An 18075-nucleotide genomic window follows, 5' to 3' on the forward strand; every position below is an offset into this window, starting at 1 on the left:
CAGTTCTTAGAAAGATTTAAATTTAAACAAGGCCAGAATTTTACCAAACTAAGCCTTGACAACCACATTTGATGCTAATTGAAATATCTTCATTTGCCACTCCAGATGTCGGCTCTTCCCTGAATTCCATGGGGATGAAAGCATGTGCTCCATGCCACTAAACTTGCAATAGGGAGTGCCTCCAACACTCCCCATGTCCAGCTTTTTTGTAGTTTCCTCCAGAGAACTGATGTCCTGCCCTAAAGTTCATGCTCCAGCTCTCCAGGACCAAGTTTTCCTAATTATTGGCACTTCATCATTGCTCGTTTATTTAATTTGTGAGCATTATGCAAATTAAATACCCTTCTCAAAAAGCATCAGCTAAAATATACATTATAATCTTATAAATCAGATCATGTAATTGCATTCCCACCCATTTGCTCCAGGATAAAGTTGAAATCTCTCCTCTGGCCCGCTTGGTTTGCATAACTCCCGCCTATGTCTGAAGCCTCCTCCTGATCACAACCAGCCCCAGCCAACCTTGGACACTCATGCTCAACGCTGAGTCTTTGCACATCCATTCCTTAGACCTGGCACCTTCACACCCATCTCCCTGCCCCGCCCTGCCCCCCTAGCACCATCTACCTGTACATTTTGCACCTGTCACAAATGTAATGTTATATTGATATTTATGTGATTATTCGAGTAACGTCTTTCTTGTTAGATAAGTGTCTAAATGGTGAGAACCATTCATTACTGGACTCAATATTTGTCCTCAACATTTAGCATGTTTTCTAGAACAGAGAAGATGAGCATTACAACAATTTCACCTAGGAAAATAGATCTTTTAGGAAAGGGAACATAATCTACTTAGGATTTATGCATTGTTTTTGAGAGGCACATGATGGAGGAGTTTCTCTGTACCGAGCACTGTGCCAAGTTCTCTTGCTGCCTTAGCTTGCCTACTCCTCAGGGAGGTACTATTATTATCCCCACTGACCGGTGAGGAAATGGAGTCAAATGGAGGTAATTGTCTTATCCGAGAGCCAAGAGCTAGTAAGAGACCGAGCTGACGAGAACCCAGGACTCGTCGTGTTCAAGCTTGTAATCCGAAATCCCACATATTGTAACCGTGGGAGGAGACTGGAGGGATGTCTAACTCCCGTAAATGTACTGAGAACTCTGTTCAGGTTCACAGAGGGACCTTTACGTTATATTCATTTTTGAATATATACAGTTTCACAGTTTACTTCTCAACTATGTTCATGCTTCAGTGTCTGATTTAAGGTAAGTGACCCAAAAGTCAAAGGATTCCTTGAACCCCACACTGACCTATGACACCTAGTCCTCATCTGGACTGCAATGTCCCCAGCCACTTAGCTGCTCAAATGAGAAACAGAGGAGTCACCCTTGTTTTCTCTCTTTCCTCCACACTACGCATGCCTTCCAGTAGCGAGTCTTGTGAGCTTTCTTCCAATCGTCCACGGCCCATTTATCAAGGTCCCTCTAGCCCTCCTTCTCCCACCACTGCCTAAGCGACCATCACATCTTCCAGAATTACTGCGATAGCAGCGGTATCGGAACTGCTCTGCCTTCATCTGTCTTTAAATTCACTCTCCACACAGCTGTCAGGATGCTTTTCTTTGTAAATATGTTTCCTTGCCTGCTTTCCATTTCACTCTAAGGCTGTAATGCAAATCTGCCTCCAAAGGCTAACACAATCCTATCTGGTCTGGCCCCTGTTTTGTCACTCCCCACGAACTCGTTACGTCGCAGCCACGCCCATCTTTGTCGCCCCTTTCGTGCCAAGCCAAAGCACCTGCACTCTGCCTGGAATACATCTCCTTTGCTCAGCTTTGCCAAGATAGTGAATGCTAAACATTCGGCTCTCCGTGCAAATATCACCTCCACAGAGAGGCTTCCGGCAAGGGTCCCTTCCCACAGTAGCCCTTGTGCCTTATATGCTAACACATCACACTGTTAATTTTTCATAGCATGTAGACTTATTTAATATTTCCTGTTTGTTTGCTGTTGCACTTATTTATTGAGAAGTAAACCCACAAGGAGACCGTGTTTCTTTTTCACTGTCGTATTCTTAATCCTCCAGTACACGAAAGAGTGTAGTTTTTGTTTATCTGTTCAGTTTGGTTTTTATGGGACTTAGGTACAGAGATTTGAGCTAATCATTCATACAGCTCATAGTTTAATTTTCTTTCTGTGCCAAGACCTGGTCTAAATTTATGTATACCTATATTACGTGGGGTTTTTTTATTCTTTATCCCCACTGCCATTCTCCTAGATACCCACTCTGTTGGGCTTGATATGTGTCATTCAAGGGGCTGTGTCATTATAAAATATGTAGTGATGATATTCGTGGATGCATATGTAATTTGCATTCACTGTATCATGCATTTTGTTTCTTACCTTTTTTCACAAAACGCATTTATAAATCCATGTGTTTTCCTGGACCTATATGTTGTGACTTCAAATTGTCGCAGAGTATTTTATAATGTGCATCCACTGTTTCCATACATTCCTGAGGGATTTGCACCCATACCGTCTCTAACTGCCACGACCACACTCTGTGCCACAGAGAACACACAACTTCATGTTGTGCCTTTCACTTATGGACAGTTGCTCTGATCAGGAAGAGAACTGCTGAGCCATCTATATTTTTTAATAAGACACAGTAGGTTTTTTCTTTTGGTAAACGCTTGTGGAATTAATTATTTTAGCACTGTGTGATACACTGTATTACATTATGTTTTTGTCATGTGAATAAAGATAAGCCCCCCACCTAAACTAACACAAGTTACTTGCAGAATACATTTATAGTTTTATTATAAACTATAAAATATTCATTATCCATGGCTGCATAACAAATAACTCTAAAGTTAGCAGCTTAAACAGTCAATATTTTCATAATTTCTACAAGTCATAATTTTGGAACTAGGAGTGTCATAGAATTATAGATATATTTCAAAATCACCACAAAACCCATACGTTATAATGGAGCCTTGTATCTTGAAATCTGTGAATAGGATATATGTTTATTATGTTTTTATTCTGTAAATAAAATTAAGTTCTCTACTTTGCGCTAAACATTTTGCTAAGGAAATGGGAAGGAATGAGTAATCAGGGTCTATGCTACAATTGTAAAAAAGAAAACATGATACAAAAAACTTAAAATACAATCTAACGCAGGTGTATTAAAACACATCCCATTACAGTATCAATGTCATGTAATTCAAATGTCTGAGGTCACACATCCCTGTATGATACAAAAGAATATATTGCGTAGTGGAAGCATATTATTAACAAAGGTAAAATTAACCTCATAAAATGTTCACAATGAAGTTATAATTTGAGTGAAGATGTAAAGAGCGATTGGTTAAGCACTTGCCAGATAAATCTCCTATCTTTAGGTGGTTCTAGTGAGAAAGAGCATCAGATGCAGTGTGCAGAAGCATGGACACTGCAAGGGTGTTCAGAAATCTGTGAGTATTAGCCACTGGAGAATTTAATACATAGGTCTGAGTACTTTATGAAGTTCACATTACAGAAGGCTACCAATTAGCATGGGCAGGTGACAGGCATTCTTTCTAGGTGGGAAATTTGCTTTAACACATTAGCTGCTGTTAATTTGATGTATATTTTGCATACTTTTTCAGTCATCCCCGCAATTACACCTATTACAAATGACTGGCACCTCCAAGGGCAGTTGTAAATAACCAGTACAGAATACACAACCCAATAATGTCCAGATATAGTGCAGGTTAGAGTTGCCGACTCATAAAATTAAAAGGAAGAAAGAGGGTAAGCAAAAATGAATTTGTAGATGGGGCAAGCTCATAGAGAGTTTTATAAGCCTACCATCTGGAGCAATTGATTCCTTGAGCCGGGGTATGGGACTACTAGATTGAATCGTTTGATAGCTCACTTTGGAAATAGTATGAAAGTTGGATAAAAGAGGCTGACATTAGAGTCGGGGGATATCCAGACAAAACATGACAAATATTGTCACGGAAAAGGGGGATAAATAGGAGACATTTTTAAGGAAGAGAATGGACCGACCTTGATGATGGAATGGTTCTTTGGGGAGGTGGGACAACAGAAGTAGTTAGAAAGATGCTGACTTCTAGCTGGGCATCGGGGTTGAAGATAGAGGGTTTACTGACCTAAAATAGTCATGGTAGTTGAAGTAGATGTTGTCTTCTGTTTCATTGTTACCATTTCAGGGAGTTTCAAAGAGAGGATACACGTCTAGCTAATCTCAAGATCCGACCTCATCAATCTCTAGTGCTGTTTAGAGTCAACGCATTTCCTATCCATTTCCCTGTGAGTGAAGACATTTTGCACCGCTTTTGGTGGCAAAATTCTGGATTTGGACAGCTTCTACATGTTTACTTTGTCATCTGAGGCAAGCATCCTAACAACTCTTGGTCTCAGGTTCATCTTTGATAAAGTGAGGATAGTAATATCTATCTATACTAGTTAGGACAAGGTGACTAAGAGAACAAAGAGGCACGAAATACGTAATCAGCAAATACAAGAGAGATTTGTCTTCCTTCACTGAAAGAACCCAAGGCAGTTCGACGTTGGTAGGGGATGGAAAAGAGGATTTTACTGGCATAGGAACATGTGAGTTAACGCCACCTAATTATTCAGGGATCCCGACTTAACGGAGTCTTTGCATTTTCCATGAGTAGCTCCCAGGGTTACTGGGAGTATCAATATCCAGCCCATAAAGGTGAGTGGGGTGTGTGAAGCATCCTTTTCTTCTTAAGATTCTAGATCAGTAGTTCTCTCTTCCATTCCTACTTCAGGAACCTGTTACAAGGTCACACCACACCTGGATGCAAACCTGCTTGGGAAGTAGCACCCTTCCCTGTACAGTTCCTTCCTGGTGGCCCCTCAAAAATGCCATGCTAACTAGAGTCGTTGAGAAAGTTAGGATAATACTTGTGGTTCTCCTAGAACAGTGTCTCGAATGTAGTAAGCGCTCAACAATACGAGGTCGAAGGGAAGTATTTTTGGCAGCAAAGGTCCTTTGCCTGCGATGCTCAGAACTCTCACAGCACATTTTTTTTCCCTCTCTTGAGGTGATTACAATAATGTTTAGGATAAATGAAAGCAGCTTCAAAGGGCTGAGGTCACTAAATCAAGTTAATTAACTCGTTCTTTCACAAGAAGGTGTCAAAAATATTCTGAAGACAGACATTAAGTGAAACAAACTAATACGCCAAAAAGGGGACATGGAGTTTGGCTGGTTTAGACTCCTGATTGCACAAAGGGTAGCTCAAAGACGGGGCAGCACAGCTGGGAAAAAGCACAGAGAGTTTTTTTTTTATTGTTTTTAAGGAAAAAAATCACACCTGCAGTCAAACAGCTAAAAGATCTGAGCCAACTCTTTTATTTGCTCAGACAAACCTGCACACTAGGAAGATTAAGTAACATGTCTAAACTCAGACAGAAACCTTGACAACAGAAGTGGAATCGGTGTCCGGACAGGCTTCCAGAACTCTTTGCTGAAGATCTGCTTTCTTACCGCACCATTTTCCCATGCTTGGCAACTCCCATGTGTGAGCACAGTCGCTCTGAGATCTGTACTCGGAAATCCAGAAGATAAATCGTGCCTCCCCAGTAGATAGGAAATGTGTAAGGGATTTTTCTCTAAAGAACAGAATTTTGTGCACCATGTTGTTTTAAAATTAGGACTGCCTGTCTGATTCACATGCTTACCCTCATTGTTTACCCGTCATTCGCTCTTGATTTTAGAAGTGTAATGGGCAAATAGAGTTCTCTGTGTTATTCATTCATGTCTGTGGAGTTAATGGAACCACGTCGCTATAAATCCTGTGTGACTTTGGGGAGAAAATGCTAGGGGGACTGAGAAGGAGTGCTAACGAGGCAGCGAAAAACCCTTTTGTTTGCTAACATTATCTACAGTTTAAAAGTCTTCATCATGTCAATTGCATTCTCATTCTTCACCTGAGGCTTGCTGCTCTAAACACAGATGAGCTTATTGTCCTGAGTGTTCAGAAGCTGCACCTGTTCTTTTTTAATGGTATTTAAAAGAACATAATGCTCTAATTATCTACTGCATGAATTACAAGTATCCCCAGAACTGGTAAATAATATAGCACTACAAACGAAAATTACTGTTCAATGCTTATTTGCATGGAGATGACCGAAACTGACTCTCCATGCACTCTTCATCCAGCAGACGATAAAATTACTATTGTTTCATTTCAGAAAGATACTTGTTTTTAATTATTGGCTGAGCTCGATACATCTTAGAATCGGGTTATATATTCTTATCAGTAAAAATAAAAACAAGGAACAAGTAGGGTTTGTGGTTCTTAGGCTCCTCACACTTCTGTCCCTTATCTGGATCCTTACCTAAAGGATAGTAATAGATTGGTTTGTGTAAATGAGTGTAGCAAATAAAATTGAATCTGATTTATTTTTGACAGAAATTGGAATATGTTAAATGAAAGCCTAGTAAAAATTATATTTGCTTGTCCTCTATAATCATGGTAGACCTATCCAATCAAATCAGAACTTTCAATTGTTTGTTCCTATGAAACAGTAATCAGACCCATTTAAAAGATTTTTTAAAATATTTCTATTATTGAACTTTTGATTGTGTAATTGGTATTGACATAAAAGCCTTCCTTGATCCAGTGGAAGTCTGGCCTTGATAAATAAAATGACTCAGCAAGGATTTGGCTGCATGTAAAAGTTTTATTCACTATCTCTCTGCCCAACATATATCAGAAAATTGGTTTGCATAGTTTGGTCTTTGTCCCAATTATCTGCTACCATAAGCACAGGTAAAGCCTTTCCAAAAATCATTTGTTAAACTGGTAAAGCCATGGCAAACATCAAATGAGAATTAACACTGGGAACCCGTTTTTTTTAACAAACAATGTGCATTGAGTGTGGCACTGTATCATGTTTTTGCAGATACAGGCAGAATTCTAAGACATTCAATTCTAGACCAAGTTGGTATTTAAGTTCTATGAAATCAGTACATGATGATAACCTTTATCCATCAGCCAACTCTTGTCCATTTGATATAGACAAATGGATTTATCTATTAGAAGCTTCCAAAAATAGTCTTTGGCAGACAGAATTGAATTATCAGTTATGCAACATGTACTAGTCCCTTGATATCTGTTTGCAGAATAAAGTTATTAAATTACAGAATAATAGGGTTAAAAGCCATTTTAAAGTCCAGGAAAGCAGGAAACAACTTTCTGGGGACTTGACCATATGATTATTCTTTACGTATTTCATCCCGTCTAGGTCACTTGATGGTTACTTCTATGTGTCAGCTTGGCTCTGCTATAGTGCCTCCTTATACCATCAAACAACTTTGAGAGAAACAAAAACAAAATTGTACAGTTTGGGGAGAGTGTGTGTGGCCAGTGTGTTAAAAAGGAAATAAGTCAGCATGTAAACCAAATGTGTATTGATAGAACGTGTGATTGTGTAACTTAGAAAAAGACTGGTATTAGATTTTATAAAAAAGTTTTAAATAACCCAATCTTTTGATACTTTGATACCTGAAATTGAATTATTGACCCCATGTATTTTCATTGGGTATTCTTTACTAAGGCACCTAAACATAACATGAAATAATGTTATCCTGTTTCAGTAACAAAATTCGAAATAGCTATTCAAATGTATCGCTGCCCTCTTTGTTGAGAAAAGGAAAATAAGTTCATGTAAAATGATTTTAAAAATATATCTGTTTAGATCAAAGTTTATTTGAAAACACTCGTCATGCTGCAAGTTACTGATTTATGCAGATTTGCAGTTTTATTCCATATTGTGTACAAGGCTGAGATTCAAAGAGTTATGACTCATACTTTTAAGAGATAAATGAGTTTCGTCTCTGATCATATTAAATACTTTGTTTTCTTAAAAGCTACATCACCCTCTCAGTGATTACCTTAGTAATTATTTGCTCAGTGTTTGTTTTATGCACTGTCTTCTAAATCCAGTGAAAGTAGATGTGTCTACACTTGAGTTTGCTGAATCCTAGCACCATCTCGCTTATGTGATATGCATTCTAAAAGCCTCAAAGGGGAAGACAGGTCATAAACAATCAACAAATAAATACATAAAATAATTTCGGATAAGATTAAAATTTATGGAGGAAATAAACAGGTGGATTTATATAATTGATTGTAGGGGAGAGTGTCATTTTTTTTATATCTGGGGATAGATAGGAGAGACCATTTTATTTTATTTACTTTTGCTTTTTTTTTAAGGCTGCACCCACAGCATATGGAAGTTCCCAGGCTAGGGGTCAAATCTGGGCTACAGCTGCCAGCCTACAGCACAGCCACAGCCACAGCAAGGCAGGATCTGAGCCACGTCTGGACCTGTAGTGCAGCTCATGGCAACGTTGGATCTTTAACCCACTGAGCAAGGCCAGGGATTGAACCAGCATCCTCATGGACACTAGTCCGGTTCATTACATCTGAACCACAACAGGAGCTCTGAGAGTGCCATTTTACATAGAAGAGGCTCTGAAGGGGTAAAATTTGAGCAAAGGTATGAAGGATGAGAGTTTGGCTGTAGAGATCTGGGGAAAATAATTAACAAATGCAAAGACCCTGAAAATCTTTTTCAAATTTGAGAACTAAATGATCTAATAATGATGTATCCTGTTTCTTTCAATGGAGAGTAAAGATAAATAAACGATGGTAAGGAGTTCCCTGGTGGCTCCTCAGCTTAAGGATCTGGTATTGTCACTGCTATGGCACGGGTTCTATTCCTGACCTGGGAACTTGCAGCCAAAAAAAAAATTGTTTTAAATAAAAAGAAATTAACAATGGTAATACCAGATTGTAACTCCTTCAGTAGAGACAGATGGACAGGATAAACCTCCAGTTTATCTAGAAGAGCACAGCAGAGGGCAGTCAGAGCACTCTAGGGTGGAAGGGTGAATGTGGAATTGATTCCCTTTATTATAGCAGCTAGTCCTCAAAATCCATGGCGAACTGATAGAATGTGCAGAAATACAACTTAATACACTCATTTTTTTAAAATCAGTGTTTCTGTGCAATGAATCGGTAAATGGATGATTGTATTTTCAAATTCTTCTTAGACCTATTGCAATCAGCATGAAGTCAGGCAACCATCCCCGTTTTAATCTATTTTTGTCTAATATTCAACAGTAAAATTGGCTGTTAATGTAAATTTTTAAATTTCCCAGTCAAAGCAATCGTATCCATGTTAGGTAGGCTATAAGGTAAGCTGCTGCGAAAAGGAAGCCTTGATTGATTGTTGACATGGGCTTAAAGTAGTTTTCCCTCTGACGTTGAGCAACTGCGTAGGATTTTCAGGGCTGGTGTGACGGCTTCACAATGTTAGAAACCCAGGTTCCTTCAGCTGTTGCTTTGCCATCTTCCACATACAGATCTAATCTTAGGGTACAGGAGGGCGACTTCAACCCTCACTGTAGTGACGCCACTGCAGCATCCCTGATGGAGAAGTGGAAAAGTGTCCACGCTTCTTTCCTTTGTAGGCATGACACCAAGTTGAATATATCATCCCAGTTACAACCCAGAGACCAAAGCTTCTTCTGAGATCACTTTAGCTGCAAGAAAGGTTGGGAAAGGTAGCCTTTGGCTGAGTGATTATGTGCTCAGCGGAAAAGCTGATTACTATGCAAAGCAAGACAGGATGAATATTAAGAAATAAGTTGTAGTGTCTGCCATCCCATCCCATTGTGATTTTAATTTCCAAGTGTTAGATTCATTTCTGGAAATGCAGCAAATTTCTTAAGATAGAATCAAGTGAGCTGCACAGAAAATCAATTACATATTCTGAATAGCTCTCTCATTCTCACGCTTTATTCCTTCATCATGAGCAACAAAGACCTCGTGTTAAAAATTGTTCACATGTAGTGTACAACATATTCTAAAGAGATGTTAAAACCTGTGTATATTTCTATATCGTGTTATGTACGTTTGGATATATATGTAGATGTTGCTTTTACTTTTTTAATGTACTTGACTGTGGAGCTCTTTATTCTATTTTATTTTTTAATGCTTTAGAACAGCGTGGCCTTTATTCATCCGAAAGGACCCTAGTTAGGAGTTGGAATACTTAGGTTTGAGGTCTTGTTCTGCTGCTAATTATCGGTGCGACCTTGGGAAATTATCCGTACCAATCCAGTTTCAGTTTCCTCATCTGCCAAGTGACGGTGCTGGACAAGGTGATCTCGAGCGCCTATCTGGCTCTAATTTCCGTGATTCTCTGACTCATGGTACACTGTGCATGCTGATCTAATTAATTTCCTTAGTCACCTTCACGACACTCAATAGAATATATTTTCTCATGATGTTCAATAGGTTGCTTCGTATTGCTGTAAAGATTTCAGTTAAATATAAACACAAATTTTGGCTTTCCTGAAAGGCACAGTGTTGAATTTATGATAAGGTACCCTAATTACCTGGGACTGCTACCTATTCTCTCTTTTATTTGTTCTTCTCACATCAGTTTTGCACATCTCTGCCTCCTCCGACATGCTATAGAACGGTGTCAAGTTAATTTTTATACCCACAGTGTTACAGGCAATGCGTCATGTTCCAAACCACTTCTTAAAGGCAGAGCAGAAACCAACGAGCCTTCTAAAATAGTTTTTAAACTGTTTAAATTGGAATGATTTCTTTAATCTCACCATGCATCCTTCTCATGTATCATGTTGATATTTTCGTTGTAAATAATTATTTCCAAAGAAGCTTCTCTAGGTTGTGCGTTTTGTCGGGCTCGAAGAACAAAAAAATATTGCAATCAGTCCTCAAAAGCTTAGCACCATTAGGGGCTCAGTAGGACAGAGACTGCATTTAAGTTTGGAGATCTTTTAAATAACTTCAGAAGGATCAAGGGGGTAGGGGAGCTGAAGAGAGCCTAGAGAATCTCTACCAGGTTTGTCTATAATATAAGAGTGGGGCTTTACACAGTTTGATGCAGCTAACTAAATAAGGTAATTTAAACAAAGATGTGGAAGTAAGCCTATTTAGCTAATAATTTGGAGGGAGTGTCTAGAGACGAAGAGTGAAATGCAAAACTCAGGCAGTGCATGTGAAGGGATGCAAGGGCAGGGAATGCTGCACTGGGAGCTTTGCACTGGGAACTCAGTTGTTTGTCTCTCCTGCTGAGTCTTATGGATGTTCATTTAGGAGTCGATTTTCTAAAGTTTTTTTAAACATAATTTAATTAATAGATGCAGTGGCATGATGGGTAGGGCTAAGAGATATTGACAAAGATGAAAGAATAAAATTTAGTCAGTAAGTGGATAGGGAGGCAAGTGTTGAGAAATGTGCAGGATTCTGAGATTTTACCCTACTTGCGAGCTCATTTGTGAGTCTGTTACCTTCCTTGGATGTTGACAAAAGACACCAGACTCCTGAGTCAGAGACAGAGGACCTTCTTATTCACTGCACAGCAAAGCAAGGGATACATTGGTGTATTTTGCATCAGTTCCCCTTGACTCCAGGGCCCACAGGGATAAAGTGATGGGTTCGGATAGATGTTTCACATATGGTGGGGTTGCCTCATAGCTAAGAAACCTGGTACCAAGGGCCTTTTAGGAAAAAGTATTAGAGTAATGAATAATCTAGTTCCCTCCCCTGGGAGCCGTACAGTCACCTCGGAGTCACCATCAGGCTGTGGTTGCCTGGACCTACTTGGCTGCCTATGTGATAAGCCACAGAAACTATTCAGTGTCAGGAGGCAGATAAAGCTTGCCATCTGACACACTCAGAAAAGATGTGCTGGGAATTTCTGGGTTCGTGGTGACTGTGTTCCAACAAAAGGAGAATTCAAAATTAATCTTCATATTTCCTGCACTAGACTCTTAGCTTCTGCAGGGCATGGGCTCAGGTCTACTCATCTTCCAAATCTCTGTGGCTGGCACACACAAAGCACTATCTATCTATATCTCTATCTCTATCTGTATTAGTTCCCTAAAGCTGCTGTAACAAATTACCACAAACTGGGTGGCAAAAAAAAAAAAAAAGGATTTATTCCTACAACCGTTTGGAGGCTAGAAATCCCAACTGAAGGTACCGACAAAGACAAGCTCCCTCTGAAAGCTCTCGGGGAAGAATCGCTCCTTGACCCTTGCTACCTTCTGACGGTTACCAACAATTCTGGATATTCCTTGGCCTGTAGCGGCAACACTCCAATCAGTGCCTCTATGATCACATGATCTTCTTCCCTCTGTGAGTCTGTGTCTGTGGCACCGCCGCTTCTATAAGGTCCCCAGAGTTTGGATACAGAGCCGACCCTAATCCAGCATGAACTCATCTGAGCTGAATTCATTATGTCTACAAAGACCTTATTTGCCAATAAGGTCACCTTCGGAGGTTTGCATGGACATGAATTTAGGGGGGAAATATGTAGCCCAAATATACATAGGAATGATATAACCTCTATATCAATATCTAGCTAGGGACTATATGACTGAATCCATACGTGAATTAACGAATAAGCGAATGAATGAATTCAAGACCATGTAATGTCTTCAGTGTATGAATGAACAATGGATCCAATGGCAGCAAAACAATATTTTTTAAAGATAGAAGAATTGCGGTTAGTAGATGCAAACTATGGCATTTAGAGTGAATAGGCAATGAGATCCTGCTGTGTAGCAAAGGGAAATAGATCCAGTCACTTGTTACAGAACATGATGGAAGATAATGTGAGAAAAAGAATGTATGTATGTATTGGGAATTACTGTCATGGCTCAGTGGTAATGAATGAAACTACTAGCCATGAGGACGTGGGTTTGATCCCTGGCCTCGCTCAGTGGGTTAAATGATCCCAATTTGCCATCAGCTGTGGTGTAGGCCACAGATGTGGCTTGGATCCCGTGTTGCTGTGGCTGTGGCCTAGGCCAGCAGCTGTAGCTACAATTCGATCCCTATCCTAGGAACTTCCATATGCCATGGACGTGGCCCTAAAAAGCAAAAAAAAAAAAAAAAAAAGTACGCATTTGTATAACTGGGTCACTTTGCTCTACAGCAGAAATTGACTGAACACTGTAAATCAACTATAATTTTAAAAAATTTAAAAAATTAAAAAATAAACAATGGAAAATTTCAATACTAGACATGAATTTAAGTTGATAGTGAGACGTAGGTGAAAAGAACCCATAGGGACTTGGAGAAAAGTTGGGCATTGACCTTCCATTGCTTACTGTGCTGTGTGTTATTCTTATAATAATATATTTTTCCCTCCACTTACCCATATTATATTCGTTCTGCAATCCTTGGCTCACATAAGATCTCTTTTGTGTTTGTCTTTTTTTCTGTCCACATAGTTTGTATTTTTATAACTTCTACCATACTTTTTAGCATAACCCATAATTTGCTTTTTTATTCACACTTATTAACATTCTACATTATGCATTATATATGTTTATGCATTTCTAGTGTAATAGGCACTTGGAATTCACAAAATATTCTATTTATTTTTTAATCCTCCCTTGCCCACTTTCCCTACATAATGTTATCTAAAATGATGCTAGACACATAATTAGAACTTAAGTACTTACTGGCTAAACTTTTACATTTATGCTTATGCAAGTTTTCCGTAAGTAAACCAATTCAGATTTGTCTGCATTTTAACATATTTTGAAGCAGGATAATAAGGTAATAAAATGTTAGCATTTATTTATAGAAATATTATTTCCTTTCATAAACACATGCATGCAAAGACACATTTCTATTGCATTATCTTTGCAAATTGGTTTGAAGTAGCATTGGATATTCATCCAACTTTGCTTGTTAATACTTCATGGTCTCTTTGCTTTTCAGTTCCCTTAATAAGTGCTTTATCCTTTTAATTGTACAAATTTCTTTGTGCTGTGCTTTTAGCTCTACCATGCTATAGTCTGTTTTATCTCAGTTTTTATCTCTACTATTAATATGCCATTCTCATTCTCTTCAGATCCTCAATAAACCAAAAATTTTATTGTATTCTAGAAGACTATACAGTCTGCCTTTAACAGAGGACATGGCAGCTCCATCCCCAAACAGTGTGTGTCAGATTCAGAAGGAGGTTGTCTCTCAAGACTTTTTCTTTTTCTTTTTTTTTTTTCTTAGGGCCACACCTATGGCATATGGGAGTTCCTAGGCTAGGGGTTGAATCAGAGCTATAGCTGCTGGCCTATACCACAGCCACAGCAACACGAAATCCAAGCTGCATCTGCGACCTACACCACCACTCACCATAATGTGGGGATCCCCAACCCACTGAGTGGGGCCAGGGATCGAACCCCCATTCTCTGGATACTAATCAGATTCGCTTCTGCTGCGCCACAATGGGAAACCCCAAAAACTTTTTTTTTTTCAGATTTGCAAATTTGCTTGCTCTCATAATTATGTAAATTTATTTCATGGCCTTTTCATCTTGGTTGACCACATCTTGTGTTAAATTAAATAGCCTATAGTTTGCATTTTCCCTAGTTTAATTTCAATTCTGTATAATAGGTCATAGTTTAGTGTTTTGTTTTGTTTTAGTTTTGGTCTGTAGACCTAGAAATGCACTATCTGTGGGCTCTGTAGGTACAAAATTCAAAAACGTTATTTTCAAAAGGTATTTTCATTTCTGTACAGTCATTTGTAGGCAAATTCTGCACTTAATAAAATCTAGGTTTGTAAAATTTTATTTATGTTTGCCATTATAAGGAAACATTAATTATAATGACAATACTTATATGTCCTAGTTGATAAACTTACCAAAAGTGTTTCCTTTTTTATATGCTTGTATTTTCTAATACACCTATCCCATGTAAAAAAATATTTTTGATTCTTTTTTATTCATTGGTAAAATTTTATTATCAAATACTTCATTGTGTATCACCACAATGCAATAAAGTTGAAGCAAAGGAAAAATAACACTGAAGGCGGATGAGGACGAACTGGGCTTTTCAGAATTCTGTATTGTTAGAATTCAGACTCACTAGCTTCTTATCACTAGGCCTTTGGGTTTTTTTTTTTAAATATACCTTTTGTAATGAGCAGGGAGAAAGCAGTTAACCTCCTTTCGCTAACGGATAAAACAAATTAAAAAAGAAAAATATCTCTAACAATTTGAAGGCAAGTGATAAGGACATGCAACCATGAAATGGTCACTTCCTGTATTCGAAGGCATATGAAATGGTCACTTCCTGTATTTGAAGGTGTACGAAATGGTCATTTCCTGTATTTGAAGGCGTATGAAATGGTCACTTCCTGTATTTGAAGGCATACGAAATGGTCACTTCCTGTATTCGAAGGCGTATGAAATGGTCACTTCCTGTATTCGAAGGCGTATGAAATGGTCACTTCCTGTATTCGAAGGCGTACGAAATGGTCACTTCCTGTATTCGAAGGCGTATGAAATGGTCACTTCCTGTATTTGAAGGCGTATGAAATGGTCACTTCCTGTATTTGAAGGTGTACGAAATGGTCACTTCCTGTATTCGAAGGCGTATGAAATGGTAACTTCCTGTATTTGAAGGCGTATGAAATGGTCACTTCCTGTATTCGAAGGTGTATGAAATGGTCACTTCCTGTATTCGAAGGCGTATGAAATGGTCACTTCCTGTATTCGAAGGCATACGAAATGGTCACTTCCTGTATTCGAAGGCGTATGAAATGGTCACTTCCTGTATTTGAAGGGGTAGGGAAGGAAGACACTTTCCTCTGCCTCTTCTGGTTCTTCTGGCTGGTCTGAGAATTAAACTGACATGAGACAGATGAGCAGGAGAAAATCAAATAAAAATGGAATAGCCTATATCCATGGGAGAGACCCGGGAAATGTGACTGACTTGCCAGAATGACCGAGACTGTCACCTTCAATATGTTCAGCTAAAGACCCAAGAGGATCACGGGGATGGTAGTTTGGCCCTTCAAAGGGGAGGAAGGCGATGGCCCCAAGGACAGGAAGCAGAAGGAGGGTAAATGAATGTTTGCTGGGCCACGAGGAGACAGTGGAAGCAGAGTAGACCCAGATCGCCAGGGCTGCTGGAGATCCCCCAGCAGACATAGGCCATATTCTTGGCACCTCCCTCTGGGTTACAGCTCTATTCTGGGAACGGGCCCATTATATGAATTCTTCTGGACAATACTGTGCAACAAAGTTTCTTTTGGCATCTTTTTCAGTCTTGTTTTCAGCTCAAAATAATCCCCATGCCCAAGAAAAATATTGGGATAGCAAATTTTGCTCCACGACAGTGGAGTCACAAATAGACTCATTGGTTTATTGAAAAATAATAAAGCAAAGGCAGCCACTCTCTGAGGATCAGTAGATACGGATGGCACTGGTCCTGACCACCCAGTACTGAGGAGTGGGCTACAGGGAGACACCAGGTGAGTGGTCCATCAGCAGTGCAACAGTTCTCCATCTTAAATGCTATGAACTCCAAACCCTTGAGCTTCCATTTAGAAATATTTATTACACAAAAAGAGGTTTGTAAGGCACTAAGCAACCAATAAGCCACAGTTAAATCTCATCTTTGATGCCCTCCAAGTCCTTCCCATAATTTTGCCGAATAACAGGTCTTAACAAAGCACGTGGCACTTACCTGAAATACAGACAACTGTATTCAGTGTCAGTGAACTTTTGGGATAATTAATGGTTAAAAAAAAATAGGGGAGATTAAAAAAAAAATATGTCATCCAGTGTAACATCTTAAAATTTAGAAAGTGTCAAGAAGTACTGACGTGTCTTAAAAGACGGAAACACTTATATTCACTCTTGTGATGGTGGCACAGACATGAACCTAACTGACATTTGACATTTTCTGTTTAGCTACCAGCCCGGAAATAGCGAGTATCCTCTGTTTCTCCTCTTATGTCAAACATGCTTTCACCAGATGCTAAGAGTGCAGATTTTCACTGCTGTTTTCCATGTAGAAACAGAGACAGGTGTAGAAACAAAGGCAAACAAAGGCCACGCAATGACCTGTTGTAAGCAGCTTTGGAATGATGACTGTGTCGGGGGTGGGGGGACCCTCAATGTAACAAGTGTTTCTTGAACGAACAAATGAGTGAATAATTTAGATTTTGTCTACTGAAAAAATGTCTTCAGTACTATCCTTACTCACCTCTTTTATATAGAGATAAGCCTTTTGAAATTGATGGATGTTTTAATTACTTGAAGAGAATGCCATTACCTTTTACTGTCTTTAGAAAGAAGATAGTTTTATGGAAATGTAGGATTAAGTAGTGCATAAGACTATCATACCGCCTGTTTAAATCCCAGTTTGGCCGTTTCCGTGTTCATGTTCAAAATTGCTCTGCTCCTTACTGTAATTCACGTTCCTCATCTGCAAAATAGAGAAGATATCAGTACCTCTCTCAGGCTCAGGTGGTGTCTTAAATGCGTTACTAATGGTGAAGTGTTTAGAAAAGCACCTGGAACATAGAAAGCGGTCAGTGTTAGCCACAGTGGCAAAATTAAGTCTTCGTAAAAGAGGCTTATTTATTACAAGATTAAAATATAAACACCCACTAACGATACTAATCAATAACCGTGTTTACACACAGAGTAATTATTTGAAGGCTAAACTTCAAGGAAAACTTAGAATTAGTTTGTAGTGAAGCTGGGACTATAACCCAGTATTTCCTATTCTAATAGGACCTTCTTGGGATGATATTTCCATGTTTAGCTCATTCGGATCACAGGCTGTTTTTTCCTGGATGCAAGGGACTATATTTATAACAAAAGGCTTATGAGCAGTGGAAGAGTCCATTTTGAACAGGGGTTCCTCCTGTAATTTTAGTCATCAATCTACTTCTAAGGTTGTGCTGTATGGAGTAGACACCCTGTGGCTCAATCCCCAATCTGCAGCTCACTCATTCCATGTGACCTTAGGAAACTCGCTCGGCCTCTCTGAGTCTCAGTTATCTGCTCTGTGAGAACCCTGTGCTAATAACACTGAGCTTGGAGCAGTGAGGCTTCTATGACTGTGTTAGGTAAAGTGCCTAAACAGCTGCTTGATAAATGTCACATCTCGGTCCCTTCCTGCTTAGAGGCCACATGAAGGCCGTCTGTGAAGGGCCGTGTCTATTGTAAACCCAT

The 18075-nt window shown here is 39.2% G+C and overlaps 1 protein-coding gene and 1 long non-coding RNA gene across 12 annotated transcripts in view; one reads left to right on the plus strand and one right to left on the minus strand.

Annotated features, from left to right (window-relative positions):
* The window catches only part of BRINP3 (BMP/retinoic acid inducible neural specific 3), a 407019-nt gene that overhangs the window by 367930 nt on the left and 21014 nt on the right, over positions 1-18075 (plus strand). The gene's annotated exons all lie outside the window — the stretch shown is intronic.
* The window catches only part of LOC110255624 (uncharacterized), a 197836-nt gene that overhangs the window by 9112 nt on the left and 170649 nt on the right, over positions 1-18075 (minus strand). The window contains exons 4-6 of one of the 5 annotated variants that reach the window (XR_014817287.1): positions 17239-17320; positions 15368-15722; positions 14811-15242 (exon numbers count right to left, since the gene is read on the minus strand). This is a non-coding gene — a long non-coding RNA (uncharacterized LOC110255624). Of the gene's footprint in view, positions 1-3004; positions 5653-6714; positions 9596-14810; positions 15243-15367; positions 15735-17238; positions 17321-18075 lie in introns of those variants that run through there. The other 4 variants (XR_014817285.1, XR_014817286.1, XR_014817283.1 and 1 more) reach the window with 4 other exon arrangements.

The sequence above is a fragment of the Sus scrofa genome, chromosome 10 (genome assembly GCF_054392235.1).
Source record: "Sus scrofa isolate SSC_HxYL_T2T_F1_AM1 chromosome 10, Sscrofa_HxYL_maternal_Yorkshire_Landrace_v2.0, whole genome shotgun sequence".
NCBI classification, from domain to species: Eukaryota; Metazoa; Chordata; class Mammalia; order Artiodactyla; family Suidae; genus Sus; species Sus scrofa.